At 48.2% G+C, this 24,449-nt stretch overlaps 50 non-coding genes across 50 annotated transcripts; 34 read left to right on the top strand and 16 right to left on the bottom strand.

Annotated features, from left to right (window-relative positions):
• The first annotated feature begins 282 nt into the window (after nt 1-282).
• On the top strand, nt 283-353 carry TRNAG-GCC (transfer RNA glycine (anticodon GCC)). Its single transcript has one exon. It is a non-coding gene; the product is annotated as a tRNA-Gly (tRNA).
• Nucleotides 354-678: 325 nt separating this feature from the next.
• On the top strand, nt 679-752 carry TRNAI-AAU (transfer RNA isoleucine (anticodon AAU)). The gene has a single exon. It is a non-coding gene; the product is annotated as a tRNA-Ile (tRNA).
• Nucleotides 753-1,238: 486 nt separating this feature from the next.
• On the bottom strand, nt 1,239-1,311 carry TRNAK-UUU (transfer RNA lysine (anticodon UUU)). The gene has a single exon. It is a non-coding gene; the product is annotated as a tRNA-Lys (tRNA).
• Nucleotides 1,312-1,619: 308 nt separating this feature from the next.
• On the top strand, nt 1,620-1,690 carry TRNAG-GCC (transfer RNA glycine (anticodon GCC)). The gene has a single exon. It is a non-coding gene; the product is annotated as a tRNA-Gly (tRNA).
• Nucleotides 1,691-2,566: 876 nt separating this feature from the next.
• On the bottom strand, nt 2,567-2,639 carry TRNAK-UUU (transfer RNA lysine (anticodon UUU)). The gene has a single exon. It is a non-coding gene; the product is annotated as a tRNA-Lys (tRNA).
• A 701-nt stretch (nt 2,640-3,340) lies between these two features.
• Nucleotides 3,341-3,414, top strand: TRNAI-AAU (transfer RNA isoleucine (anticodon AAU)). The gene has a single exon. It is a non-coding gene; the product is annotated as a tRNA-Ile (tRNA).
• A 486-nt stretch (nt 3,415-3,900) lies between these two features.
• Nucleotides 3,901-3,973, bottom strand: TRNAK-UUU (transfer RNA lysine (anticodon UUU)). Its single transcript has one exon. It is a non-coding gene; the product is annotated as a tRNA-Lys (tRNA).
• A 308-nt stretch (nt 3,974-4,281) lies between these two features.
• TRNAG-GCC (transfer RNA glycine (anticodon GCC)) lies at nt 4,282-4,352 on the top strand. The gene has a single exon. It is a non-coding gene; the product is annotated as a tRNA-Gly (tRNA).
• Nucleotides 4,353-4,669: 317 nt separating this feature from the next.
• On the top strand, nt 4,670-4,743 carry TRNAI-AAU (transfer RNA isoleucine (anticodon AAU)). Its single transcript has one exon. It is a non-coding gene; the product is annotated as a tRNA-Ile (tRNA).
• Nucleotides 4,744-5,229: 486 nt separating this feature from the next.
• TRNAK-UUU (transfer RNA lysine (anticodon UUU)) lies at nt 5,230-5,302 on the bottom strand. Its single transcript has one exon. It is a non-coding gene; the product is annotated as a tRNA-Lys (tRNA).
• A 308-nt stretch (nt 5,303-5,610) lies between these two features.
• TRNAG-GCC (transfer RNA glycine (anticodon GCC)) lies at nt 5,611-5,681 on the top strand. The gene has a single exon. It is a non-coding gene; the product is annotated as a tRNA-Gly (tRNA).
• A 317-nt stretch (nt 5,682-5,998) lies between these two features.
• On the top strand, nt 5,999-6,072 carry TRNAI-AAU (transfer RNA isoleucine (anticodon AAU)). The gene has a single exon. It is a non-coding gene; the product is annotated as a tRNA-Ile (tRNA).
• A 486-nt stretch (nt 6,073-6,558) lies between these two features.
• On the bottom strand, nt 6,559-6,631 carry TRNAK-UUU (transfer RNA lysine (anticodon UUU)). The gene has a single exon. It is a non-coding gene; the product is annotated as a tRNA-Lys (tRNA).
• Nucleotides 6,632-6,939: 308 nt separating this feature from the next.
• TRNAG-GCC (transfer RNA glycine (anticodon GCC)) lies at nt 6,940-7,010 on the top strand. The gene has a single exon. It is a non-coding gene; the product is annotated as a tRNA-Gly (tRNA).
• A 317-nt stretch (nt 7,011-7,327) lies between these two features.
• Nucleotides 7,328-7,401, top strand: TRNAI-AAU (transfer RNA isoleucine (anticodon AAU)). Its single transcript has one exon. It is a non-coding gene; the product is annotated as a tRNA-Ile (tRNA).
• Nucleotides 7,402-7,887: 486 nt separating this feature from the next.
• TRNAK-UUU (transfer RNA lysine (anticodon UUU)) lies at nt 7,888-7,960 on the bottom strand. Its single transcript has one exon. It is a non-coding gene; the product is annotated as a tRNA-Lys (tRNA).
• Nucleotides 7,961-8,268: 308 nt separating this feature from the next.
• Nucleotides 8,269-8,339, top strand: TRNAG-GCC (transfer RNA glycine (anticodon GCC)). The gene has a single exon. It is a non-coding gene; the product is annotated as a tRNA-Gly (tRNA).
• A 317-nt stretch (nt 8,340-8,656) lies between these two features.
• Nucleotides 8,657-8,730, top strand: TRNAI-AAU (transfer RNA isoleucine (anticodon AAU)). Its single transcript has one exon. It is a non-coding gene; the product is annotated as a tRNA-Ile (tRNA).
• Nucleotides 8,731-9,216: 486 nt separating this feature from the next.
• TRNAK-UUU (transfer RNA lysine (anticodon UUU)) lies at nt 9,217-9,289 on the bottom strand. Its single transcript has one exon. It is a non-coding gene; the product is annotated as a tRNA-Lys (tRNA).
• Nucleotides 9,290-9,985: 696 nt separating this feature from the next.
• TRNAI-AAU (transfer RNA isoleucine (anticodon AAU)) lies at nt 9,986-10,059 on the top strand. Its single transcript has one exon. It is a non-coding gene; the product is annotated as a tRNA-Ile (tRNA).
• A 486-nt stretch (nt 10,060-10,545) lies between these two features.
• TRNAK-UUU (transfer RNA lysine (anticodon UUU)) lies at nt 10,546-10,618 on the bottom strand. The gene has a single exon. It is a non-coding gene; the product is annotated as a tRNA-Lys (tRNA).
• A 308-nt stretch (nt 10,619-10,926) lies between these two features.
• On the top strand, nt 10,927-10,997 carry TRNAG-GCC (transfer RNA glycine (anticodon GCC)). The gene has a single exon. It is a non-coding gene; the product is annotated as a tRNA-Gly (tRNA).
• A 317-nt stretch (nt 10,998-11,314) lies between these two features.
• Nucleotides 11,315-11,388, top strand: TRNAI-AAU (transfer RNA isoleucine (anticodon AAU)). The gene has a single exon. It is a non-coding gene; the product is annotated as a tRNA-Ile (tRNA).
• Nucleotides 11,389-11,874: 486 nt separating this feature from the next.
• On the bottom strand, nt 11,875-11,947 carry TRNAK-UUU (transfer RNA lysine (anticodon UUU)). Its single transcript has one exon. It is a non-coding gene; the product is annotated as a tRNA-Lys (tRNA).
• Nucleotides 11,948-12,255: 308 nt separating this feature from the next.
• TRNAG-GCC (transfer RNA glycine (anticodon GCC)) lies at nt 12,256-12,326 on the top strand. Its single transcript has one exon. It is a non-coding gene; the product is annotated as a tRNA-Gly (tRNA).
• Nucleotides 12,327-12,643: 317 nt separating this feature from the next.
• On the top strand, nt 12,644-12,717 carry TRNAI-AAU (transfer RNA isoleucine (anticodon AAU)). Its single transcript has one exon. It is a non-coding gene; the product is annotated as a tRNA-Ile (tRNA).
• Nucleotides 12,718-13,203: 486 nt separating this feature from the next.
• On the bottom strand, nt 13,204-13,276 carry TRNAK-UUU (transfer RNA lysine (anticodon UUU)). The gene has a single exon. It is a non-coding gene; the product is annotated as a tRNA-Lys (tRNA).
• Nucleotides 13,277-13,584: 308 nt separating this feature from the next.
• On the top strand, nt 13,585-13,655 carry TRNAG-GCC (transfer RNA glycine (anticodon GCC)). Its single transcript has one exon. It is a non-coding gene; the product is annotated as a tRNA-Gly (tRNA).
• A 316-nt stretch (nt 13,656-13,971) lies between these two features.
• TRNAI-AAU (transfer RNA isoleucine (anticodon AAU)) lies at nt 13,972-14,045 on the top strand. Its single transcript has one exon. It is a non-coding gene; the product is annotated as a tRNA-Ile (tRNA).
• A 486-nt stretch (nt 14,046-14,531) lies between these two features.
• TRNAK-UUU (transfer RNA lysine (anticodon UUU)) lies at nt 14,532-14,604 on the bottom strand. The gene has a single exon. It is a non-coding gene; the product is annotated as a tRNA-Lys (tRNA).
• A 308-nt stretch (nt 14,605-14,912) lies between these two features.
• On the top strand, nt 14,913-14,983 carry TRNAG-GCC (transfer RNA glycine (anticodon GCC)). The gene has a single exon. It is a non-coding gene; the product is annotated as a tRNA-Gly (tRNA).
• Nucleotides 14,984-15,299: 316 nt separating this feature from the next.
• TRNAI-AAU (transfer RNA isoleucine (anticodon AAU)) lies at nt 15,300-15,373 on the top strand. Its single transcript has one exon. It is a non-coding gene; the product is annotated as a tRNA-Ile (tRNA).
• A 486-nt stretch (nt 15,374-15,859) lies between these two features.
• On the bottom strand, nt 15,860-15,932 carry TRNAK-UUU (transfer RNA lysine (anticodon UUU)). Its single transcript has one exon. It is a non-coding gene; the product is annotated as a tRNA-Lys (tRNA).
• A 308-nt stretch (nt 15,933-16,240) lies between these two features.
• On the top strand, nt 16,241-16,311 carry TRNAG-GCC (transfer RNA glycine (anticodon GCC)). The gene has a single exon. It is a non-coding gene; the product is annotated as a tRNA-Gly (tRNA).
• Nucleotides 16,312-16,628: 317 nt separating this feature from the next.
• TRNAI-AAU (transfer RNA isoleucine (anticodon AAU)) lies at nt 16,629-16,702 on the top strand. Its single transcript has one exon. It is a non-coding gene; the product is annotated as a tRNA-Ile (tRNA).
• A 486-nt stretch (nt 16,703-17,188) lies between these two features.
• On the bottom strand, nt 17,189-17,261 carry TRNAK-UUU (transfer RNA lysine (anticodon UUU)). Its single transcript has one exon. It is a non-coding gene; the product is annotated as a tRNA-Lys (tRNA).
• A 308-nt stretch (nt 17,262-17,569) lies between these two features.
• On the top strand, nt 17,570-17,640 carry TRNAG-GCC (transfer RNA glycine (anticodon GCC)). The gene has a single exon. It is a non-coding gene; the product is annotated as a tRNA-Gly (tRNA).
• A 317-nt stretch (nt 17,641-17,957) lies between these two features.
• On the top strand, nt 17,958-18,031 carry TRNAI-AAU (transfer RNA isoleucine (anticodon AAU)). The gene has a single exon. It is a non-coding gene; the product is annotated as a tRNA-Ile (tRNA).
• Nucleotides 18,032-18,517: 486 nt separating this feature from the next.
• On the bottom strand, nt 18,518-18,590 carry TRNAK-UUU (transfer RNA lysine (anticodon UUU)). Its single transcript has one exon. It is a non-coding gene; the product is annotated as a tRNA-Lys (tRNA).
• A 308-nt stretch (nt 18,591-18,898) lies between these two features.
• Nucleotides 18,899-18,969, top strand: TRNAG-GCC (transfer RNA glycine (anticodon GCC)). Its single transcript has one exon. It is a non-coding gene; the product is annotated as a tRNA-Gly (tRNA).
• A 316-nt stretch (nt 18,970-19,285) lies between these two features.
• Nucleotides 19,286-19,359, top strand: TRNAI-AAU (transfer RNA isoleucine (anticodon AAU)). Its single transcript has one exon. It is a non-coding gene; the product is annotated as a tRNA-Ile (tRNA).
• A 486-nt stretch (nt 19,360-19,845) lies between these two features.
• On the bottom strand, nt 19,846-19,918 carry TRNAK-UUU (transfer RNA lysine (anticodon UUU)). The gene has a single exon. It is a non-coding gene; the product is annotated as a tRNA-Lys (tRNA).
• Nucleotides 19,919-20,226: 308 nt separating this feature from the next.
• TRNAG-GCC (transfer RNA glycine (anticodon GCC)) lies at nt 20,227-20,297 on the top strand. The gene has a single exon. It is a non-coding gene; the product is annotated as a tRNA-Gly (tRNA).
• A 317-nt stretch (nt 20,298-20,614) lies between these two features.
• On the top strand, nt 20,615-20,688 carry TRNAI-AAU (transfer RNA isoleucine (anticodon AAU)). The gene has a single exon. It is a non-coding gene; the product is annotated as a tRNA-Ile (tRNA).
• Nucleotides 20,689-21,174: 486 nt separating this feature from the next.
• TRNAK-UUU (transfer RNA lysine (anticodon UUU)) lies at nt 21,175-21,247 on the bottom strand. The gene has a single exon. It is a non-coding gene; the product is annotated as a tRNA-Lys (tRNA).
• Nucleotides 21,248-21,555: 308 nt separating this feature from the next.
• On the top strand, nt 21,556-21,626 carry TRNAG-GCC (transfer RNA glycine (anticodon GCC)). Its single transcript has one exon. It is a non-coding gene; the product is annotated as a tRNA-Gly (tRNA).
• A 325-nt stretch (nt 21,627-21,951) lies between these two features.
• On the top strand, nt 21,952-22,025 carry TRNAI-AAU (transfer RNA isoleucine (anticodon AAU)). Its single transcript has one exon. It is a non-coding gene; the product is annotated as a tRNA-Ile (tRNA).
• An 867-nt stretch (nt 22,026-22,892) lies between these two features.
• TRNAG-GCC (transfer RNA glycine (anticodon GCC)) lies at nt 22,893-22,963 on the top strand. The gene has a single exon. It is a non-coding gene; the product is annotated as a tRNA-Gly (tRNA).
• A 325-nt stretch (nt 22,964-23,288) lies between these two features.
• On the top strand, nt 23,289-23,362 carry TRNAI-AAU (transfer RNA isoleucine (anticodon AAU)). Its single transcript has one exon. It is a non-coding gene; the product is annotated as a tRNA-Ile (tRNA).
• An 867-nt stretch (nt 23,363-24,229) lies between these two features.
• Nucleotides 24,230-24,300, top strand: TRNAG-GCC (transfer RNA glycine (anticodon GCC)). The gene has a single exon. It is a non-coding gene; the product is annotated as a tRNA-Gly (tRNA).
• The last annotated feature ends 149 nt before the right edge of the window (nt 24,301-24,449 follow it).

Below are 24,449 nucleotides of genomic sequence, written 5' to 3'. Positions count from 1 at the left end.
CCTGAAGCTGGCTATCAGCCACAGAGTTGGTCCACGTGCACTTACATTACATCTAGGACACCTTGAGTTTCTGGTTGACAACCATTTCCACAATGTCGGTCTCATAATCTGAAGTTCGAGAGTCAGGTCCTCGCACAGGGCACGCTTCTTTTACAGCTACACGTATAAGCAACTAACTGATTAATCCCCCAACCACCGCTTCCATAACTTTCTGTTCAGGGGGAAAAATCTTCTTTCCGACCACTCGAATCTCTATGGATTTTCAAGTGGGCCGTTGCAGATGCATTGGTGGTTCAGTGGTAGAATTCTCGCCTGCCACGCGGGAGGCCCGGGTTCGATTCCCGGCCAATGCAAGCTTCTTTTTAGAGCATTGGTAAAACAGGTCCCTGGAAAAGCAGGGTTGCCTTTTACCCATGCTGAAGGAAATTTGTCCTTTACGATGGATGTCCTTTATTTGTCCTTTACGATGCTTCAGCAACCGGCACCAGCCAGCGTTTGCCTTGTTAGCGCAGTAGGTAGCGCGTCAGTCTCATAATCTGAAGGTCGTGAGTTCGACCCTCATACAGGGCATGCTTGTTTTACAGCTTGAGACTGTTGATAGCTGATGCCAAACGTTCATTTACTCTGGAGTTTTTTCCACGGTCCTCAATCCGAGCCTGCGTCCAAGCCTGCCGACGTGGCCGGTTAGCTCAGTTGGTTAGAGCGTGGTGCTAATAACGCCAAGGTCGCGGGTTCGATCCCCGTACGGGCCATGCTGTTTTGCCTATGTTTCTGCAAATGAAATGACTCCCTTATTTGCATGATGCATTGTAGAGATACCACTATATCCGTTACTCAGGAAATGTCTGGACGTCTGTGCGTTACCGTACATCCGCGGATTGCTGGCTGGTGTTTAGAGGCGGCGGTGTCTCGATTCTTCTGCACGTATGCTATTTGTTTCCGTGAATACAGGAGGCATTAACGGTGGATTCTCTTTAAACATTCAATATCCCTCAAACTCTGGTGTGTGCACCATTGGTCTAAGGTCTAGAAAGAAAAGGGGGTGACGTTATAAATGATCTTGTTTCTTTACACATAGATACGGGAGACATTTTTTGGCAGCTAAGAACCGTTCGGCATATCTAAAAGGTTTGCAGGGAAGCCGTCCCGCTTATCTACTATCTTTTGAGTCAAGTAAAGCTTTCCAGTGTTGATTGTACGGCGCTGAACTCGTGGTTTTAGCATAATAAAGCGAGCAGCGCCCGAACAGGGACTTGAACCCTGGACCCTCAGATTAAAAGTCTGATGCTCTACCGACTGAGCTATCCAGGCTCGCTGTGCAAGAGCCTTGGGCCAGACCTGAAGCTGGCTATCAGCCACAGAGTTGGTCCACGTGCACTTACATTACATCTAGGACACCTTGAGTTTCTGGTTGACAACCATTTCCACAATGTCGGTCTCATAATCTGAAGGTCGAGAGTCAGGTCCTCGCACAGGGCACGCTTCTTTTACAGCTACACGTATAAGCAACTAACTGATTGATCCCCCAACCACCGCTTCCATAACTTTCTGTTCAGGGGGAAAAATCTTCTTTCCGACCACTCGAATCTCTATGGATTTTCAAGTGGGCCGTTGCAGATGCATTGGTGGTTCAGTGGTAGAATTCTCGCCTGCCACGCGGGAGGCCCGGGTTCGATTCCCGGCCAATGCAAGCTTCTTTTTAGAGCATTGGTAAAACAGGTCCCTGGAAAAGCAGCGTTGCCTTTTACCATGCTGAAGGAAATTTGTCCTTTACGATGGATGTCCTTTATTTGTCCTTTACGATGCTTCAGCAACCGGCACCAGCCAGCGTTTGCCTTGTTAGCGCAGTAGGTAGCGCGTCAGTCTCATAATCTGAAGGTTGTGAGTTCGACCCTCATACAGGGCATGCTTGTTTTACAGCTTGAGACTGTTGATAGCTGATGCCAAACGTTCATTTACTCTGGAGTTTTTTCCACGGTCCTCTGTTTTGCCGAGCCTGCCGACGTGGCCGGTTAGCTCAGTTGGTTAGAGCGTGGTGCTAATAACGCCAAGGTCGCGGGTTCGATCCCTGTACGGGCCATGCTGTTTTGCCTATGTTTCTGCAAATGAAATGACTCCCTTATTTGCATGATGCATTGTAGAGATACCACTATATCCGTTACTCAGGAAATGTCTGGACGTCTGTGCGTTACCGTACATCCGCGGATTGCTGGCTGGTGTTTAGAGGCGGCGGTGTCTCGATTCTTCTGCACGTATGCTATTTGTTTCCGTGAATACAGGAGGCATTAACGGTGGATTCTCTTTAAACATTCAATATCCCTCAAACTCTGGTGTGTGCACCATTGGTCTAAGGTCTAGAAAGAAAAGGGGGTGACGTTATAAATGATCTTGTTTCTTTACACATAGATACGGGAGACATTTTTTGGCAGCTAAGAACCGTTCGGCATATCTAAAAGGTTTGCAGGGAAGCCGTCCCGCTTATCTACTATCTTTTGAGTCAAGTAAAGCTTTCCAGTGTTGATTGTACGGCGCTGAACTCGTGGTTTTAGCATAATAAAGCGAGCAGCGCCCGAACAGGGACTTGAACCCTGGACCCTCAGATTAAAAGTCTGATGCTCTACCGACTGAGCTATCCAGGCTCGCTGTGCAAGAGCCTTGGGCCAGACCTGAAGCTGGCTATCAGCCACAGAGTTGGTCCACGTGCACTTACATTACATCTAGGACACCTTGAGTTTCTGGTTGACAACCATTTCCACAATGTCGGTCTCATAATCTGAAGTTCGAGAGTCAGGTCCTCGCACAGGGCACGCTTCTTTTACAGCTACACGTATAAGCAACTAACTGATTGATCCCCCAACCACCGCTTCCATAACTTTCTGGTCAGGGGGAGAAATCTTCTTTCCGACCACTCGAATCTCTATGGATTTTCAAGTCGACTGTTGCAGATGCATTGGTGGTTCAGCGGTAGAATTCTCGCCTGCCACGCGGGAGACCCGGGTTCGATTCCCGGCCAATGCAAGCTTCCTTTTAGAGCATTGGTAAAACAGGTCCCTGGACAAGCAGGGTTGCCTTTTGCCCACGCTGAAGGAAATGTGTCATTTACTATGTTGCAACGCGTCACGTATGAAGAGCTTCAGCAACCGGCGCTAGCCAGCGTTTGCCTTGTTAGCGCAGTAGGTAGCGCGTCAGTCTCATAATCTGAAGGTTGTGAGTTCGACCCTCGTACAGGGCATGCTTGTTTTACAGCTTGAGACTGTTGATAGCTGATGCCAAACGTTCATTTACTCTGGAGTTTTTTCCACGGTCCTCAATCCGAGCCTGCGTCCGAGCCTGCCGACGTGGCCGGTTAGCTCAGTTGGTTAGAGCGTGGTGCTAATAACGCCAAGGTCGCGGGTTCGATCCCCGTACGGGCCATGCTGTTTTGCCTATGTTTCTGCAAATGAAATGACTCCCTTATTTGCATGATGCATTGTAGAGATACCACTATATCCGTTACTCAGGAAATGTCTGGACGTCTGTGCGTTACCGTACATCCGCGGATTGCTGGCTGGTGTTTAGAGGCGGCGGTGTCTCGATTCTTCTGCACGTATGCTATTTGTTTCCGTGAATACAGGAGGCATTAACGGTGGATTCTCTTTAAACATTCAATATCCCTCAAACTCTGGTGTGTGCACCATTGGTCTAAGGTCTAGAAAGAAAAGGGGGTGACGTTATAAATGATCTTGTTTCTTTACACATAGATACGGGAGACATTTTTTGGCAGCTAAGAACCGTTCGGCATATCTAAAAGGTTTGCAGGGAAGCCGTCCCGCTTATCTACTATCTTTTGAGTCAAGTAAAGCTTTCCAGTGTTGATTGTACGGCGCTGAACTCGTGGTTTTAGCATAATAAAGCGAGCAGCGCCCGAACAGGGACTTGAACCCTGGACCCTCAGATTAAAAGTCTGATGCTCTACCGACTGAGCTATCCAGGCTCGCTGTGCAAGAGCCTTGGGCCAGACCTGAAGCTGGCTATCAGCCACAGAGTTGGTCCACGTGCACTTACATTACATCTAGGACACCTTGAGTTTCTGGTTGACAACCATTTCCACAATGTCGGTCTCATAATCTGAAGGTCGAGAGTCAGGTCCTCGCACAGGGCACGCTTCTTTTACAGCTACACGTATAAGCAACTAACTGATTGATCCCCCAACCACCGCTTCCATAACTTTCTGTTCAGGGGGAAAAATCTTCTTTCCGACCACTCGAATCTCTATGGATTTTCAAGTGGGCCGTTGCAGATGCATTGGTGGTTCAGTGGTAGAATTCTCGCCTGCCACGCGGGAGGCCCGGGTTCGATTCCCGGCCAATGCAAGCTTCTTTTTAGAGCATTGGTAAAACAGGTCCCTGGAAAAGCAGGGTTGCCTTTTACCCATGCTGAAGGAAATTTGTCCTTTACGATGGATGTCCTTTATTTGTCCTTTACGATGCTTCAGCAACCGGCACCAGCCAGCGTTTGCCTTGTTAGCGCAGTAGGTAGCGCGTCAGTCTCATAATCTGAAGGTTGTGAGTTCGACCCTCATACAGGGCATGCTTGTTTTACAGCTTGAGACTGTTGATAGCTGATGCCAAACGTTCATTTACTCTGGAGTTTTTTCCACGGTCCTCTGTTTTGCCGAGCCTGCCGACGTGGCCGGTTAGCTCAGTTGGTTAGAGCGTGGTGCTAATAACGCCAAGGTCGCGGGTTCGATCCCCGTACGGGCCATGCTGTTTTGCCTATGTTTCTGCAAATGAAATGACTCCCTTATTTGCATGATGCATTGTAGAGATACCACTATATCCGTTACTCAGGAAATGTCTGGACGTCTGTGCGTTACCGTACATCCGCGGATTGCTGGCTGGTGTTTAGAGGCGGCGGTGTCTCGATTCTTCTGCACGTATGCTATTTGTTTCCGTGAATACAGGAGGCATTAACGGTGGATTCTCTTTAAACATTCAATATCCCTCAAACTCTGGTGTGTGCACCATTGGTCTAAGGTCTAGAAAGAAAAGGGGGTGACGTTATAAATGATCTTGTTTCTTTACACATAGATACGGGAGACATTTTTTGGCAGCTAAGAACCGTTCGGCATATCTAAAAGGTTTGCAGGGAAGCCGTCCCGCTTATCTACTATCTTTTGAGTCAAGTAAAGCTTTCCAGTGTTGATTGTACGGCGCTGAACTCGTGGTTTTAGCATAATAAAGCGAGCAGCGCCCGAACAGGGACTTGAACCCTGGACCCTCAGATTAAAAGTCTGATGCTCTACCGACTGAGCTATCCAGGCTCGCTGTGCAAGAGCCTTGGGCCAGACCTGAAGCTGGCTATCAGCCACAGAGTTGGTCCACGTGCACTTACATTACATCTAGGACACCTTGAGTTTCTGGTTGACAACCATTTCCACAATGTCGGTCTCATAATCTGAAGGTCGAGAGTCAGGTCCTCGCACAGGGCACGCTTCTTTTACAGCTACACGTATAAGCAACTAACTGATTGATCCCCCAACCACCGCTTCCATAACTTTCTGTTCAGGGGGAAAAATCTTCTTTCCGACCACTCGAATCTCTATGGATTTTCAAGTGGGCCGTTGCAGATGCATTGGTGGTTCAGTGGTAGAATTCTCGCCTGCCACGCGGGAGGCCCGGGTTCGATTCCCGGCCAATGCAAGCTTCTTTTTAGAGCATTGGTAAAACAGGTCCCTGGAAAAGCAGGGTTGCCTTTTACCCATGCTGAAGGAAATTTGTCCTTTACGATGGATGTCCTTTATTTGTCCTTTACGATGCTTCAGCAACCGGCACCAGCCAGCGTTTGCCTTGTTAGCGCAGTAGGTAGCGCGTCAGTCTCATAATCTGAAGGTTGTGAGTTCGACCCTCATACAGGGCATGCTTGTTTTACAGCTTGAGACTGTTGATAGCTGATGCCAAACGTTCATTTACTCTGGAGTTTTTTCCACGGTCCTCTGTTTTGCTGAGCCTGCCGACGTGGCCGGTTAGCTCAGTTGGTTAGAGCGTGGTGCTAATAACGCCAAGGTCGCGGGTTCGATCCCCGTACGGGCCATGCTGTTTTGCCTATGTTTCTGCAAATGAAATGACTCCCTTATTTGCATGATGCATTGTAGAGATACCACTATATCCGTTACTCAGGAAATGTCTGGACATCTGTGCGTTACCGTACATCCGCGGATTGCTGGCTGGTGTTTAGAGGCGGCGGTGTCTCGATTCTTCTGCACGTATGCTATTTGTTTCCGTGAATACAGGAGGCATTAACGGTGGATTCTCTTTAAACATTCAATATCCCTCAAACTCTGGTGTGTGCACCATTGGTCTAAGGTCTAGAAAGAAAAGGGGGTGACGTTATAAATGATCTTGTTTCTTTACACATAGATACGGGAGACATTTTTTGGCAGCTAAGAACCGTTCGGCATATCTAAAAGGTTTGCAGGGAAGCCGTCCCGCTTATCTACTATCTTTTGAGTCAAGTAAAGCTTTCCAGTGTTGATTGTACGGCGCTGAACTCGTGGTTTTAGCATAATAAAGCGAGCAGCGCCCGAACAGGGACTTGAACCCTGGACCCTCAGATTAAAAGTCTGATGCTCTACCGACTGAGCTATCCAGGCTCGCTGTGCAAGAGCCTTGGGCCAGACCTGAAGCTGGCTATCAGCCACAGAGTTGGTCCACGTGCACTTACATTACATCTAGAACACCTTGAGTTTCTGGTTGACAACCATTTCCACAATGTCGGTCTCATAATCTGAAGTTCGAGAGTCAGGTCCTCGCACAGGGCACGCTTCTTTTACAGCTACACGTATAAGCAACTAACTGATTGATCCCCCAACCACCGCTTCCATAACTTTCTGTTCAGGGGGAAAAATCTTCTTTCCGACCACTCGAATCTCTATGGATTTTCAAGTGGGCCGTTGCAGATGCATTGGTGGTTCAGTGGTAGAATTCTCGCCTGCCACGCGGGAGGCCCGGGTTCGATTCCCGGCCAATGCAAGCTTCTTTTTAGAGCATTGGTAAAACAGGTCCCTGGAAAAGCAGGGTTGCCTTTTACCCATGCTGAAGGAAATTTGTCCTTTACGATGGATGTCCTTTATTTGTCCTTTACGATGCTTCAGCAACCGGCACCAGCCAGCGTTTGCCTTGTTAGCGCAGTAGGTAGCGCGTCAGTCTCATAATCTGAAGGTTGTGAGTTCGACCCTCATACAGGGCATGCTTGTTTTACAGCTTGAGACTGTTGATAGCTGATGCCAAACGTTCATTTACTCTGGAGTTTTTTCCACGGTCCTCTGTTTTGCCGAGCCTGCCGACGTGGCCGGTTAGCTCAGTTGGTTAGAGCGTGGTGCTAATAACGCCAAGGTCGCGGGTTCGATCCCCGTACGGGCCATGCTGTTTTGCCTATGTTTCTGCAAATGAAATGACTCCCTTATTTGCATGATGCATTGTAGAGATACCACTATATCCGTTACTCAGGAAATGTCTGGACGTCTGTGCGTTACCGTACATCCGCGGATTGCTGGCTGGTGTTTAGAGGCGGCGGTGTCTCGATTCTTCTGCACGTATGCTATTTGTTTCCGTGAATACAGGAGGCATTAACGGTGGATTCTCTTTAAACATTCAATATCCCTCAAACTCTGGTGTGTGCACCATTGGTCTAAGGTCTAGAAAGAAAAGGGGGTGACGTTATAAATGATCTTGTTTCTTTACACATAGATACGGGAGACATTTTTTGGCAGCTAAGAACCGTTCGGCATATCTAAAAGGTTTGCAGGGAAGCCGTCCCGCTTATCTACTATCTTTTGAGTCAAGTAAAGCTTTCCAGTGTTGATTGTACGGCGCTGAACTCGTGGTTTTAGCATAATAAAGCGAGCAGCGCCCGAACAGGGACTTGAACCCTGGACCCTCAGATTAAAAGTCTGATGCTCTACCGACTGAGCTATCCAGGCTCGCTGTGCAAGAGCCTTGGGCCAGACCTGAAGCTGGCTATCAGCCACAGAGTTGGTCCACGTGCACTTACATTACATCTAGGACACCTTGAGTTTCTGGTTGACAACCATTTCCACAATGTCGGTCTCATAATCTGAAGGTCGAGAGTCAGGTCCTCGCACAGGGCACGCTTCTTTTACAGCTACACGTATAAGCAACTAACTGATTGATCCCCCAACCACCGCTTCCATAACTTTCTGTTCAGGGGGAAAAATCTTCTTTCCGACCACTCGAATCTCTATGGATTTTCAAGTGGGCCGTTGCAGATGCATTGGTGGTTCAGTGGTAGAATTCTCGCCTGCCACGCGGGAGGCCCGGGTTCGATTCCCGGCCAATGCAAGCTTCTTTTTAGAGCATTGGTAAAACAGGTCCCTGGAAAAGCAGGGTTGCCTTTTACCCATGCTGAAGGAAATTTGTCCTTTACGATGGATGTCCTTTATTTGTCCTTTACGATGCTTCAGCAACCGGCACCAGCCAGCGTTTGCCTTGTTAGCGCAGTAGGTAGCGCGTCAGTCTCATAATCTGAAGGTTGTGAGTTCGACCCTCATACAGGGCATGCTTGTTTTACAGCTTGAGACTGTTGATAGCTGATGCCAAACGTTCATTTACTCTGGAGTTTTTTCCACGGTCCTCTGTTTTGCTGAGCCTGCCGACGTGGCCGGTTAGCTCAGTTGGTTAGAGCGTGGTGCTAATAACGCCAAGGTCGCGGGTTCGATCCCCGTACGGGCCATGCTGTTTTGCCTATGTTTCTGCAAATGAAATGACTCCCTTATTTGCATGATGCATTGTAGAGATACCACTATATCCGTTACTCAGGAAATGTCTGGACATCTGTGCGTTACCGTACATCCGCGGATTGCTGGCTGGTGTTTAGAGGCGGCGGTGTCTCGATTCTTCTGCACGTATGCTATTTGTTTCCGTGAATACAGGAGGCATTAACGGTGGATTCTCTTTAAACATTCAATATCCCTCAAACTCTGGTGTGTGCACCATTGGTCTAAGGTCTAGAAAGAAAAGGGGGTGACGTTATAAATGATCTTGTTTCTTTACACATAGATACGGGAGACATTTTTTGGCAGCTAAGAACCGTTCGGCATATCTAAAAGGTTTGCAGGGAAGCCGTCCCGCTTATCTACTATCTTTTGAGTCAAGTAAAGCTTTCCAGTGTTGATTGTACGGCGCTGAACTCGTGGTTTTAGCATAATAAAGCGAGCAGCGCCCGAACAGGGACTTGAACCCTGGACCCTCAGATTAAAAGTCTGATGCTCTACCGACTGAGCTATCCAGGCTCGCTGTGCAAGAGCCTTGGGCCAGACCTGAAGCTGGCTATCAGCCACAGAGTTGGTCCACGTGCACTTACATTACATCTAGAACACCTTGAGTTTCTGGTTGACAACCATTTCCACAATGTCGGTCTCATAATCTGAAGTTCGAGAGTCAGGTCCTCGCACAGGGCACGCTTCTTTTACAGCTACACGTATAAGCAACTAACTGATTGATCCCCCAACCACCGCTTCCATAACTTTCTGTTCAGGGGGAAAAATCTTCTTTCCGACCACTCGAATCTCTATGGATTTTCAAGTGGGCCGTTGCAGATGCATTGGTGGTTCAGTGGTAGAATTCTCGCCTGCCACGCGGGAGGCCTGGGTTCGATTCCCGGCCAATGCAAGCTTCTTTTTAGAGCATTGGTAAAACAGGTCCCTGGAAAAGCAGGGTTGCCTTTTACCCATGCTGAAGGAAATTTGTCCTTTACGATGGATGTCCTTTATTTGTCCTTTACGATGCTTCAGCAACCGGCACCAGCCAGCGTTTGCCTTGTTAGCGCAGTAGGTAGCGCGTCAGTCTCATAATCTGAAGGTTGTGAGTTCGACCCTCATACAGGGCATGCTTGTTTTACAGCTTGAGACTGTTGATAGCTGATGCCAAACGTTCATTTACTCTGGAGTTTTTTCCACGGTCCTCTGTTTTGCCGAGCCTGCCGACGTGGCCGGTTAGCTCAGTTGGTTAGAGCGTGGTGCTAATAACGCCAAGGTCGCGGGTTCGATCCCCGTACGGGCCATGCTGTTTTGCCTATGTTTCTGCAAATGAAATGACTCCCTTATTTGCATGATGCATTGTAGAGATACCACTATATCCGTTACTCAGGAAATGTCTGGACGTCTGTGCGTTACCGTACATCCGCGGATTGCTGGCTGGTGTTTAGAGGCGGCGGTGTCTCGATTCTTCTGCACGTATGCTATTTGTTTCCGTGAATACAGGAGGCATTAACGGTGGATTCTCTTTAAACATTCAATATCCCTCAAACTCTGGTGTGTGCACCATTGGTCTAAGGTCTAGAAAGAAAAGGGGGTGACGTTATAAATGATCTTGTTTCTTTACACATAGATACGGGAGACATTTTTTGGCAGCTAAGAACCGTTCGGCATATCTAAAAGGTTTGCAGGGAAGCCGTCCCGCTTATCTACTATCTTTTGAGTCAAGTAAAGCTTTCCAGTGTTGATTGTACGGCGCTGAACTCGTGGTTTTAGCATAATAAAGCGAGCAGCGCCCGAACAGGGACTTGAACCCTGGACCCTCAGATTAAAAGTCTGATGCTCTACCGACTGAGCTATCCAGGCTCGCTGTGCAAGAGCCTTGGGCCAGACCTGAAGCTGGCTATCAGCCACAGAGTTGGTCCACGTGCACTTACATTACATCTAGGACACCTTGAGTTTCTGGTTGACAACCATTTCCACAATGTCGGTCTCATAATCTGAAGGTCGAGAGTCAGGTCCTCGCACAGGGCACGCTTCTTTTACAGCTACACGTATAAGCAACTAACTGATTGATCCCCCAACCACCGCTTCCATAACTTTCTGTTCAGGGGGAAAAATCTTCTTTCCGACCACTCGAATCTCTATGGATTTTCAAGTGGGCCGTTGCAGATGCATTGGTGGTTCAGTGGTAGAATTCTCGCCTGCCACGCGGGAGGCCCGGGTTCGATTCCCGGCCAATGCAAGCTTCTTTTTAGAGCATTGGTAAAACAGGTCCCTGGAAAAGCAGGGTTGCCTTTTACCCATGCTGAAGGAAATTTGTCCTTTACGATGGATGTCCTTTATTTGTCCTTTACGATGCTTCAGCAACCGGCGCCAGCCGGCGTTTGCCTTGTTAGCGCAGTAGGTAGCGCGTCAGTCTCATAATCTGAAGGTCGTGAGTTCGACCCTCATACAGGGCATGCTTGTTTTACAGCTTGAGACTGTTGATAGCTGATGCCAAACGTTCATTTACTCTGGAGTTTTTTCCACGGTCCTCTGTTTTGCCGAGCCTGCCGACGTGGCCGGTTAGCTCAGTTGGTTAGAGCGTGGTGCTAATAACGCCAAGGTCGCGGGTTCGATCCCCGTACGGGCCATGCTGTTTTGCCTATGTTTCTGCAAATGAAATGACTCCCTTATTTGCATGATGCATTGTAGAGATACCACTATATCCGTTACTCAGGAAATGTCTGGACGTCTGTGCGTTACCGTACATCCGCGGATTGCTGGCTGGTGTTTAGAGGCGGCGGTGTCTCGATTCTTCTGCACGTATGCTATTTGTTTCCGTGAATACAGGAGGCATTAACGGTGGATTCTCTTTAAACATTCAATATCCCTCAAACTCTGGTGTGTGCACCATTGGTCTAAGGTCTAGAAAGAAAAGGGGGTGACGTTATAAATGATCTTGTTTCTTTACACATAGATACGGGAGACATTTTTTGGCAGCTAAGAACCGTTCGGCATATCTAAAAGGTTTGCAGGGAAGCCGTCCCGCTTATCTACTATTTTTTGAGTCAAGTAAAGCTTTCCAGTGTTGATTGTACGGCGCTGAACTCGTGGTTTTAGCATAATAAAGCGAGCAGCGCCCGAACAGGGACTTGAACCCTGGACCCTCAGATTAAAAGTCTGATGCTCTACCGACTGAGCTATCCAGGCTCACTGTGCAAGAGCCTTGGGCCAGACCTGAAGCTGGCTATCAGCCACAGAGTTGGTCCACGTGCACTTACATTACATCTAGAACACCTTGAGTTTCTGGTTGACAACCATTTCCACAATGTCGGTCTCATAATCTGAAGTTCGAGAGTCAGGTCCTCGCACAGGGCACGCTTCTTTTACAGCTACACGTATAAGCAACTAACTGATTAATCCCCCAACCACCGCTTCCATAACTTTCTGTTCAGGGGGAAAAATCTTCTTTCCGACCACTCGAATCTCTATGGATTTTCAAGTGGGCCGTTGCAGATGCATTGGTGGTTCAGTGGTAGAATTCTCGCCTGCCACGCGGGAGGCCCGGGTTCGATTCCCGGCCAATGCAAGCTTCTTTTTAGAGCATTGGTAAAACAGGTCCCTGGAAAAGCAGGGTTGCCTTTTACCCATGCTGAAGGAAATTTGTCCTTTACGATGGATGTCCTTTATTTGTCCTTTACGATGCTTCAGCAACCGGCACCAGCCAGCGTTTGCCTTGTTAGCGCAGTAGGTAGCGCGTCAGTCTCATAATCTGAAGGTCGTGAGTTCGACCCTCATACAGGGCATGCTTGTTTTACAGCTTGAGACTGTTGATAGCTGATGCCAAACGTTCATTTACTCTGGAGTTTTTTCCACGGTCCTCTGTTTTGCCGAGCCTGCCGACGTGGCCGGTTAGCTCAGTTGGTTAGAGCGTGGTGCTAATAACGCCAAGGTCGCGGGTTCGATCCCCGTACGGGCCATGCTGTTTTGCCTATGTTTCTGCAAATGAAATGACTCCCTTATTTGCATGATGCATTGTAGAGATACCACTATATCCGTTACTCAGGAAATGTCTGGACGTCTGTGCGTTACCGTACATCCGCGGATTGCTGGCTTGTGTTGAGAGGCGGCGTTGTCTCGATTCTTCTGCACGTATGCTATTTGTTTCCGTGAATACAGGAGGCATTAACGGTGGATTCTCTTTAAACATTCAATATCCCTCAAACTCTGGTGTGTGCACTATTGGTCTAAGGTCTAGAAAGAAAAGGGGGTGACGTTATAAATGATCTTGTTTCTTTACACATAGATACGGGAGACATTTTTTGGCAGCTAAGAACCGTTCGGCATATCTAAAAGGTTTGCAGGGAAGCCGTCCCGCTTATCTACTATCTTTTGAGTCAAGTAAAGCTTTCCAGTGTTGATTGTACGGCGCTGAACTCGTGGTTTTAGCATAATAAAGCGAGCAGCGCCCGAACAGGGACTTGAACCCTGGACCCTCAGATTAAAAGTCTGATGCTCTACCGACTGAGCTATCCAGGCTCGCTGTGCAAGAGCCTTGGGCCAGACCTGAAGCTGGCTATCAGCCACAGAGTTGGTCCACGTGCACTTACATTACATCTAGGACACCTTGAGTTTCTGGTTGACAACCATTTCCACAATGTCGGTCTCATAATCTGAAGGTCGAGAGTCAGGTCCTCGCACAGGGCACGCTTCTTTTACAGCTACACGTATAAGCAACTAACTGATTGATCCCCCAACCACCGCTTCCATAACTTTCTGTTCAGGGGGAAAAATCTTCTTTCCGACCACTCGAATCTCTATGGATTTTCAAGTGGACCGCTGCAGATGCATTGGTGGTTCAGTGGTAGAATTCTCGCCTGCCACGCGGGAGGCCCGGGTTCGATTCCCGGCCAATGCAAGCTTCTTTTTAGAGCATTGGTAAAACAGGTCCCTGGAAAAGCAGCGTTGCCTTTTACCATGCTGAAGGAAATTTGTCCTTTACGATGGATGTCCTTTATTTGTCCTTTACGATGCTTCAGCAACCGGCACCAGCCAGCGTTTGCCTTGTTAGCGCAGTAGGTAGCGCGTCAGTCTCATAATCTGAAGGTTGTGAGTTCGACCCTCATACAGGGCATGCTTGTTTTACAGCTTGAGACTGTTGATAGCTGATGCCAAACGTTCATTTACTCTGGAGTTTTTTCCACGGTCCTCTGTTTTGCCGAGCCTGCCGACGTGGCCGGTTAGCTCAGTTGGTTAGAGCGTGGTGCTAATAACGCCAAGGTCGCGGGTTCGATCCCCGTACGGGCCATGCTGTTTTGCCTATGTTTCTGCAAATGAAATGACTCCCTTATTTGCATGATGCATTGTAGAGATACCACTATATCCGTTACTCAGGAAATGTCTGGACGTCTGTGCGTTACCGTACATCCGCGGATTGCTGGCTGGTGTTTAGAGGCGGCGGTGTCTCGATTCTTCTGCACGTATGCTATTTGTTTCCGTGAATACAGGAGGCATTAACGGTGGATTCTCTTTAAACATTCAATATCCCTCAAACTCTGGTGTGTGCACCATTGGTCTAAGGTCTAGAAAGAAAAGGGGGTGACGTTATAAATGATCTTGTTTCTTTACACATAGATACGGGAGACATTTTTTGGCAGCTAAGAACCGTTCGGCATATCTAAAAGGTTTGCAGGGAAGCCGTCCCGCTTATCTACTATCTTTTGAGTCAAGTAAAGCTTTCCAGTGTTGATTGTACGGCGCTGAACTCGTGGTTTTAGCATAATAAAGCAAGCAGCGCCCGAACAGGGACTTGAACCCTGGACCCTCAGATTAAAAGTCTGATGCTCTACCGACTGAGCTATCCAGGCTCGCTGTGCAAGAGCCTTGGGCCAGACCTGAAGCTGGCTATCAGCCACAGAGTTGGTCCACGTGCACTTACATTACATCTAGGACACCTTGAGTTTCTGGTTGACAACCATTTCCACAATGTCGGTCTCATAATCTGAAGGTCGAGAGTCAGGTCCTCACACAGGGCACGCTTCTTTTACAGCTACACGTATAAGCAACTAACTGATTGATCCCCCAACCACCGCTTCCATAACTTTCTGGTCAGGGGGAGAAATCTTCTTTCCGACCACTCGAATCTCTATGGATTTTCAAGTCGACCGTTGCAGATGCATTGGTGGTTCAGTGGTAGAATTCTCGCCTGCCACGCGGGAGGCCCGGGTTCGATTCCCGGCCAATGCAAGCTTCTTTTTAGAGCATTGGTAAAACAGGTCCCTGGAAAAGCAGCGTTGCCTTTTACCATGCTGAAGGAAATTTGTCCTTTACGATGGATGTCCTTTATTTGTCCTTTACGATGCTTCAGCAACCGGCACCAGCCAGCGTTTGCCTTGTTAGCGCAGTAGGTAGCGCGTCAGTCTCATAATCTGAAGGTTGTGAGTTCGACCCTCATACAGGGCATGCTTGTTTTACAGCTTGAGACTGTTGATAGCTGATGCCAAACGTTCATTTACTCTGGAGTTTTTTCCACGGTCCTCTGTTTTGCCGAGCCTGCCGACGTGGCCGGTTAGCTCAGTTGGTTAGAGCGTGGTGCTAATAACGCCAAGGTCGCGGGTTCGATCCCCGTACGGGCCATGCTGTTTTGCCTATGTTTCTGCAAATGAAATGACTCCCTTATTTGCATGATGCATTGTAGAGATACCACTATATCCGTTACTCAGGAAATGTCTGGACGTCTGTGCGTTACCGTACATCCGTGGATTGCTGGCTGGTGTTTAGAGGCGGCGGTGTCTCGATTCTTCTGCACGTATGCTATTTGTTTCCGTGAATACAGGAGGCATTAACGGTGGATTCTCTTTAAACATTCAATATCCCTCAAACTCTGGTGTGTGCACCATTGGTCTAAGGTCTAGAAAGAAAAGGGGGTGACGTTATAAATGATCTTGTTTCTTTACACATAGATACGGGAGACATTTTTTGGCAGCTAAGAACCGTTCGGCATATCTAAAAGGTTTGCAGGGAAGCCGTCCCGCTTATCTACTATCTTTTGAGTCAAGTAAAGCTTTCCAGTGTTGATTGTACGGCGCTGAACTCGTGGTTTTAGCATAATAAAGCGAGCAGCGCCCGAACAGGGACTTGAACCCTGGACCCTCAGATTAAAAGTCTGATGCTCTACCGACTGAGCTATCCAGGCTCGCTGTGCAAGAGCCTTGGGCCAGACCTGAAGCTGGCTATCAGCCACAGAGTTGGTCCACGTGCACTTACATTACATCTAGAACACCTTGAGTTTCTGGTTGACAACCATTTCCACAATGTCGGTCTCATAATCTGAAGTTCGAGAGTCAGGTCCTCGCACAGGGCACGCTTCTTTTACAGCTACACGTATAAGCAACTAACTGATTGATCCCCCAACCACCGCTTCCATAACTTTCTGTTCAGGGGGAAAAATCTTCTTTCCGACCACTCGAATCTCTATGGATTTTCAAGTGGGCCGTTGCAGATGCATTGGTGGTTCAGTGGTAGAATTCTCGCCTGCCACGCGGGAGGCCCGGGTTCGATTCCCGGCCAATGCAAGCTTCTTTTTAGAGCATTGGTAAAACAGGTCCCTGGACAAGCAGGGTTGCCTTTTACCCATGCTGAAGGAAATTTGTCCTTTACGATGGATGTCCTTTATTTGTCCTTTACGATGCTTCAGCAACCGGCACCAGCCAGCGTTTGCCTTGTTAGCGCAGTAGGTAGCGCGTCAGTCTCATAATCTGAAGGTTGTGAGTTCGACCCTCATACAGGGCATGCTTGTTTTACAGCTTGAGACTGTTGATAGCTGATGCCAAACGTTCATTTACTCTGGAGTTTTTTCCACGGTCCTCTGTTTTGCCGAGCCTGCCGACGTGGCCGGTTAGCTCAGTTGGTTAGAGCGTGGTGCTAATAACGCCAAGGTCGCGGGTTCGATCCCCGTACGGGCCATGCTGTTTTGCCTATGTTTCTGCAAATGAAATGACTCCCTTATTTGCATGATGCATTGTAGAGATACCACTATATCCGTTACTCAGGAAATGTCTGGACGTCTGTGCGTTACCGTACATCCGCGGATTGCTGGCTGGTGTTTAGAGGCGGCGGTGTCTCGATTCTTCTGCACGTATGCTATTTGTTTCCGTGAATACAGGAGGCATTAACGGTGGATTCTCTTTAAACATTCAATATCCCTCAAACTCTGGTGTGTGCACCATTGGTCTAAGGTCTAGAAAGAAAAGGGGGTGACGTTATAAATGATCTTGTTTCTTTACACATAGATACGGGAGACATTTTTTGGCAGCTAAGAACCGTTCGGCATATCTAAAAGGTTTGCAGGGAAGCCGTCCCGCTTATCTACTATCTTTTGAGTCAAGTAAAGCTTTCCAGTGTTGATTGTACGGCGCTGAACTCGTGGTTTTAGCATAATAAAGCGAGCAGCGCCCGAACAGGGACTTGAACCCTGGACCCTCAGATTAAAAGTCTGATGCTCTACCGACTGAGCTATCCAGGCTCGCTGTGCAAGAGCCTTGGGCCAGACCTGAAGCTGGCTATCAGCCACAGAGTTGGTCCACGTGCACTTACATTACATCTAGGACACCTTGAGTTTCTGGTTGACAACCATTTCCACAATGTCGGTCTCATAATCTGAAGGTCGAGAGTCAGGTCCTCGCACAGGGCACGCTTCTTTTACAGCTACACGTATAAGCAACTAACTGATTGATCCCCCAACCACCGCTTCCATAACTTTCTGTTCAGGGGGAAAAATCTTCTTTCCGACCACTCGAATCTCTATGGATTTTCAAGTGGGCCGTTGCAGATGCATTGGTGGTTCAGTGGTAGAATTCTCGCCTGCCACGCGGGAGGCCCGGGTTCGATTCCCGGCCAATGCAAGCTTCTTTTTAGAGCATTGGTAAAACAGGTCCCTGGAAAAGCAGGGTTGCCTTTTACCCATGCTGAAGGAAATTTGTCCTTTACGATGGATGTCCTTTATTTGTCCTTTACGATGCTTCAGCAACCGGCACCAGCCAGCGTTTGCCTTGTTAGCGCAGTAGGTAGCGCGTCAGTCTCATAATCTGAAGGTTGTGAGTTCGACCCTCATACAGGGCATGCTTGTTTTACAGCTTGAGACTGTTGATAGCTGATGCCAAACGTTCATTTACTCTGGAGTTTTTTCCACGGTCCTCTGTTTTGCTGAGCCTGCCGACGTGGCCGGTTAGCTCAGTTGGTTAGAGCGTGGTGCTAATAACGCCAAGGTCGCGGGTTCGATCCCCGTACGGGCCATGCTGTTTTGCCTATGTTTCTGCAAATGAAATGACTCCCTTATTTGCATGATGCATTGTAGAGATACCACTATATCCGTTACTCAGGAAATGTCTGGACGTCTGTGCGTTACCGTACATCCGCGGATTGCTGGCTGGTGTTTAGAGGCGGCGGTGTCTCGATTCTTCTGCACGTATGCTATTTGTTTCCGTGAATACAGGAGGCATTAACGGTGGATTCTCTTTAAACATTCAATATCCCTCAAACTCTGGTGTGTGCACCATTGGTCTAAGGTCTAGAAAGAAAAGGGGGTGACGTTATAAATGATCTTGTTTCTTTACACATAGATACGGGAGACATTTTTTGGCAGCTAAGAACCGTTCGGCATATCTAAAAGGTTTGCAGGGAAGCCGTCCCGCTTATCTACTATCTTTTGAGTCAAGTAAAGCTTTCCAGTGTTGATTGTACGGCGCTGAACTTGTGGTTTTAGCATAATAAAGCGAGCAGCGCCCGAACAGGGACTTGAACCCTGGACCCTCAGATTAAAAGTCTGATGCTCTACCGACTGAGCTATCCAGGCTCGCTGTGCAAGAGCCTTGGGCCAGACCTGAAGCTGGCTATCAGCCACAGAGTTGGTCCACGTGCACTTACATTACATCTAGGACACCTTGAGTTTCTGGTTGACAACCATTTCCACAATGTCGGTCTCATAATCTGAAGTTCGAGAGTCAGGTCCTCGCACAGGGCACGCTTCTTTTACAGCTACACGTATAAGCAACTAACTGATTAATCCCCCAACCACCGCTTCCATAACTTTCTGTTCAGGGGGAAAAATCTTCTTTCCGACCACTCGAATCTCTATGGATTTTCAAGTGTGCCGTTGCAGATGCATTGGTGGTTCAGTGGTAGAATTCTCGCCTGCCACGCGGGAGGCCCGGGTTCGATTCCCGGCCAATGCAAGCTTCTTTTTAGAGCATTGGTAAAACAGGTCCCTGGAAAAGCAGCGTTGCCTTTTACCATGCTGAAGGAAATTTGTCCTTTACGATGGATGTCCTTTATTTGTCCTTTACGATGCTTCAGCAACCGGCACCAGCCAGCGTTTGCCTTGTTAGCGCAGTAGGTAGCGCGTCAGTCTCATAATCTGAAGGTTGTGAGTTCGACCCTCATACAGGGCATGCTTGTTTTACAGCTTGAGACTGTTGATAGCTGATGCCAAACGTTCATTTACTCTGGAGTTTTTTCCACGGTCCTCTGTTTTGCCAAGCCTGCCGACGTGGCCGGTTAGCTCAGTTGGTTAGAGCGTGGTGCTAATAACGCCAAGGTCGCGGGTTCGATCCCCGTACGGGCCATGCTGTTTTGCCTATGTTTCTGCAAATGAAATGACTCCCTTATTTGCATGATGCATTGTAGAGATACCACTATATCCGTTACTCAGGAAATGTCTGGACGTCTGTGCGTTACCGTACATCCGTGGATTGCTGGCTGGTGTTTAGAGGCGGCGGTGTCTCGATTCTTCTGCACGTATGCTATTTGTTTCCGTGAATACAGGAGGCATTAACGGTGGATTCTCTTTAAACATTCAATATCCCTCAAACTCTGGTGTGTGCACCATTGGTCTAAGGTCTAGAAAGAAAAGGGGGTGACGTTATAAATGATCTTGTTTCTTTACACATAGATACGGGAGACATTTTTTGGCAGCTAAGAACCGTTCGGCATATCTAAAAGGTTTGCAGGGAAGCCGTCCCGCTTATCTACTATCTTTTGAGTCAAGTAAAGCTTTCCAGTGTTGATTGTACGGCGCTGAACTCGTGGTTTTAGCATAATAAAGCGAGCAGCGCCCGAACAGGGACTTGAACCCTGGACCCTCAGATTAAAAGTCTGATGCTCTACCGACTGAGCTATCCAGGCTCGCTGTGCAAGAGCCTTGGGCCAGACCTGAAGCTGGCTATCAGCCACAGAGTTGGTCCACGTGCACTTACATTACATCTAGAACACCTTGAGTTTCTGGTTGACAACCATTTCCACAATGTCGGTCTCATAATCTGAAGTTCGAGAGTCAGGTCCTCGCACAGGGCACGCTTCTTTTACAGCTACACGTATAAGCAACTAACTGATTGATCCCCCAACCACCGCTTCCATAACTTTCTGTTCAGGGGGAAAAATCTTCTTTCCGACCACTCGAATCTCTATGGATTTTCAAGTGGGCCGTTGCAGATGCATTGGTGGTTCAGTGGTAGAATTCTCGCCTGCCACGCGGGAGGCCCGGGTTCGATTCCCGGCCAATGCAAGCTTCTTTTTAGAGCATTGGTAAAACAGGTCCCTGGAAAAGCAGGGTTGCCTTTTACCCATGCTGAAGGAAATTTGTCCTTTACGATGGATGTCCTTTATTTGTCCTTTACGATGCTTCAGCAACCGGCACCAGCCAGCGTTTGCCTTGTTAGCGCAGTAGGTAGCGCGTCAGTCTCATAATCTGAAGGTTGTGAGTTCGACCCTCATACAGGGCATGCTTGTTTTACAGCTTGAGACTGTTGATAGCTGATGCCAAACGTTCATTTACTCTGGAGTTTTTTCCACGGTCCTCTGTTTTGCCGAGCCTGCCGACGTGGCCGGTTAGCTCAGTTGGTTAGAGCGTGGTGCTAATAACGCCAAGGTCGCGGGTTCGATCCCCGTACGGGCCATGCTGTTTTGCCTATGTTTCTGCAAATGAAATGACTCCCTTATTTGCATGATGCATTGTAGAGATACCACTATATCCGTTACTCAGGAAATGTCTGGACGTCTGTGCGTTACCGTACATCCGTGGATTGCTGGCTGGTGTTTAGAGGCGGCGGTGTCTCGATTCTTCTGCACGTATGCTATTTGTTTCCGTGAATACAGGAGGCATTAACGGTGGATTCTCTTTAAACATTCAATATCCCTCAAACTCTGGTGTGTGCACCATTGGTCTAAGGTCTAGAAAGAAAAGGGGGTGACGTTATAAATGATCTTGTTTCTTTACACATAGATACGGGAGACATTTTTTGGCAGCTAAGAACCGTTCGGCATATCTAAAAGGTTTGCAGGGAAGCCGTCCCGCTTATCTACTATCTTTTGAGTCAAGTAAAGCTTTCCAGTGTTGATTGTACGGCGCTGAACTCGTGGTTTTAGCATAATAAAGCGAGCAGCGCCCGAACAGGGACTTGAACCCTGGACCCTCAGATTAAAAGTCTGATGCTCTACCGACTGAGCTATCCAGGCTCGCTGTGCAAGAGCCTTGGGCCAGACCTGAAGCTGGCTATCAGCCACAGAGTTGGTCCACGTGCACTTACATTACATCTAGAACACCTTGAGTTTCTGGTTGACAACCATTTCCACAATGTCGGTCTCATAATCTGAAGTTCGAGAGTCAGGTCCTCGCACAGGGCACGCTTCTTTTACAGCTACACGTATAAGCAACTAACTGATTGATCCCCCAACCACCGCTTCCATAACTTTCTGTTCAGGGGGAAAAATCTTCTTTCCGACCACTCGAATCTCTATGGATTTTCAAGTGGGCCGTTGCAGATGCATTGGTGGTTCAGTGGTAGAATTCTCGCCTGCCACGCGGGAGGCCCGGGTTCGATTCCCGGCCAATGCAAGCTTCTTTTTAGAGCATTGGTAAAACAGGTCCCTGGAAAAGCAGGGTTGCCTTTTACCCATGCTGAAGGAAATTTGTCCTTTACGATGGATGTCCTTTATTTGTCCTTTACGATGCTTCAGCAACCGGCACCAGCCAGCGTTTGCCTTGTTAGCGCAGTAGGTAGCGCGTCAGTCTCATAATCTGAAGGTTGTGAGTTCGACCCTCATACAGGGCATGCTTGTTTTACAGCTTGAGACTGTTGATAGCTGATGCCAAACGTTCGTTTACTCTGGAGTTTTTTCCACGGTCCTCAATCCGAGCCTGCGTCCGAGCCTGCCGACGTGGCCGGTTAGCTCAGTTGGTTAGAGCGTGGTGCTAATAACGCCAAGGTCGCGGGTTCGATCCCCGTACGGGCCATGCTGTTTTGCCTATGTTTCTGCAAATGAAATGACTCCCTTATTTGCATGATGCATTGTAGAGATACCACTATATCCGTTACTCAGGAAATGTCTGGACGTCTGTGCGTTACCGTACATCCGCGGATTGCTGGCTGGTGTTTAGAGGCGGCGGTGTCTCGATTCTTCTGCACGTATGCTATTTGTTTCCGTGAATACAGGAGGCATTAACGGTGGATTCTCTTTAAACATTCAATATCCCTCAAACTCTGGTGTGTGCACCATTGGTCTAAGGTCTAGAAAGAAAAGGGGGTGACGTTATAAATGATCTTGTTTCTTTACACATAGATACGGGAGACATTTTTTGGCAGCTAAGAACCGTTCGGCATATCTAAAAGGTTTGCAGGGAAGCCGTCCCGCTTATCTACTATCTTTTGAGTCAAGTAAAGCTTTCCAGTGTTGATTGTACGGCGCTGAACTCGTGGTTTTAGCATAATAAAGCGAGCAGCACCCGAACAGGGACTTGAACCCTGGACCCTCAGATTAAAAGTCTGATGCTCTACCGACTGAGCTATCCAGGCTCGCTGTGCAAGAGCCTTGGGCCAGACCTGAAGCTGGCTATCAGCCACAGAGTTGGTCCACGTGCACTTACATTACATCTAGGACACCTTGAGTTTCTGGTTGACAACCATTTCCACAATGTCGGTCTCATAATCTGAAGTTCGAGAGTCAGGTCCTCGCACAGGGCACGCTTCTTTTACAGCTACACGTATAAGCAACTAACTGATTAATCCCCCAACCACCGCTTCCATAACTTTCTGTTCAGGGGGAAAAATCTTCTTTCCGACCACTCGAATCTCTATGGATTTTCAAGTGGGCCGTTGCAGATGCATTGGTGGTTCAGTGGTAGAATTCTCGCCTGCCACGCGGGAGGCCCGGGTTCGATTCCCGGCCAATGCAAGCTTCTTTTTAGAGCATTGGTAAAACAGGTCCCTGGAAAAGCAGGGTTGCCTTTTACCCATGCTGAAGGAAATTTGTCCTTTACGATGGATGTCCTTTATTTGTCCTTTACGATGCTTCAGCAACCGGCACCAGCCAGCGTTTGCCTTGTTAGCGCAGTAGGTAGCGCGTCAGTCTCATAATCTGAAGGTCGTGAGTTCGACCCTCATACAGGGCATGCTTGTTTTACAGCTTGAGACTGTTGATAGCTGATGCCAAACGTTCATTTACTCTGGAGTTTTTTCCACGGTCCTCAATCCGAGCCTGCGTCCGAGCCTGCCGACGTGGCCGGTTAGCTCAGTTGGTTAGAGCGTGGTGCTAATAACGCCAAGGTCGCGGGTTCGATCCCCGTACGGGCCATGCTGTTTTGCCTATGTTTCTGCAAATGAAATGACTCCCTTATTTGCATGATGCATTGTAGAGATACCACTATATCCGTTACTCAGGAAATGTCTGGACGTCTGTGCGTTACCGTACATCCGCGGATTGCTGGCTGGTGTTTAGAGGCGGCGGTGTCTCGATTCTTCTGCACGTATGCTATTTGTTTCCGTGAATACAGGAGGCATTAACGGTGGATTCTCTTTAAACATTCAATATCCCTCAAACTCTGGTGTGTGCACCATTGGTCTAAGGTCTAGAAAGAAAAGGGGGTGACGTTATAAATGATCTTGTTTCTTTACACATAGATACGGGAGACATTTTTTGGCAGCTAAGAACCGTTCGGCATATCTAAAAGGTTTGCAGGGAAGCCGTCCCGCTTATCTACTATCTTTTGAGTCAAGTAAAGCTTTCCAGTGTTGATTGTACGGCGCTGAACTCGTGGTTTTAGCATAATAAAGCGAGCAGCACCCGAACAGGGACTTGAACCCTGGACCCTCAGATTAAAAGTCTGATGCTCTACCGACTGAGCTATCCAGGCTCGCTGTGCAAGAGCCTTGGGCCAGACCTGAAGCTGGCTATCAGCCACAGAGTTGGTCCACGTGCACTTACATTACATCTAGGACACCTTGAGTTTCTGGTTGACAACCATTTCCACAATGTCGGTCTCATAATCTGAAGGTCGAGAGTCAGGTCCTCGCACAGGGCACGCTTCTTTTACAGCTACACGTATAAGCAACTAACTGATTGATCCCCCAACCACCGCTTCCATAACTTTCTGTTCAGAGGGAAAAATCTTCTTTCCGACCACTCGAATCTCTATGGATTTTCAAGTGGGCCGTTGCAGATGCATTGGTGGTTCAGTGGTAGAATTCTCGCCTGCCACGCGGGAGGCCCGGGTTCGATTCCCGGCCAATGCAAGCTTCTTTTTAGAGCATTGGTAAAACAGGTCCCTGGAAAAGCAGCGTTGCCTTTTACCATGCTGAAGGAAATTTGTCCTTTACGATGGATGTCCTTTATTTGTCCTTTACGATGCTTCAGCAACCGGCACCAGCCAGCGTTTGCCTTG

Source organism: Spea bombifrons, chromosome 4 (genome assembly GCF_027358695.1).
Source record: "Spea bombifrons isolate aSpeBom1 chromosome 4, aSpeBom1.2.pri, whole genome shotgun sequence".
Classification (NCBI taxonomy): domain Eukaryota; kingdom Metazoa; phylum Chordata; class Amphibia; order Anura; family Pelobatidae; genus Spea; species Spea bombifrons.
Note: the sequence above shows the minus strand (reverse complement) of the source record. Positions and strands in the feature narration are given on the sequence as shown.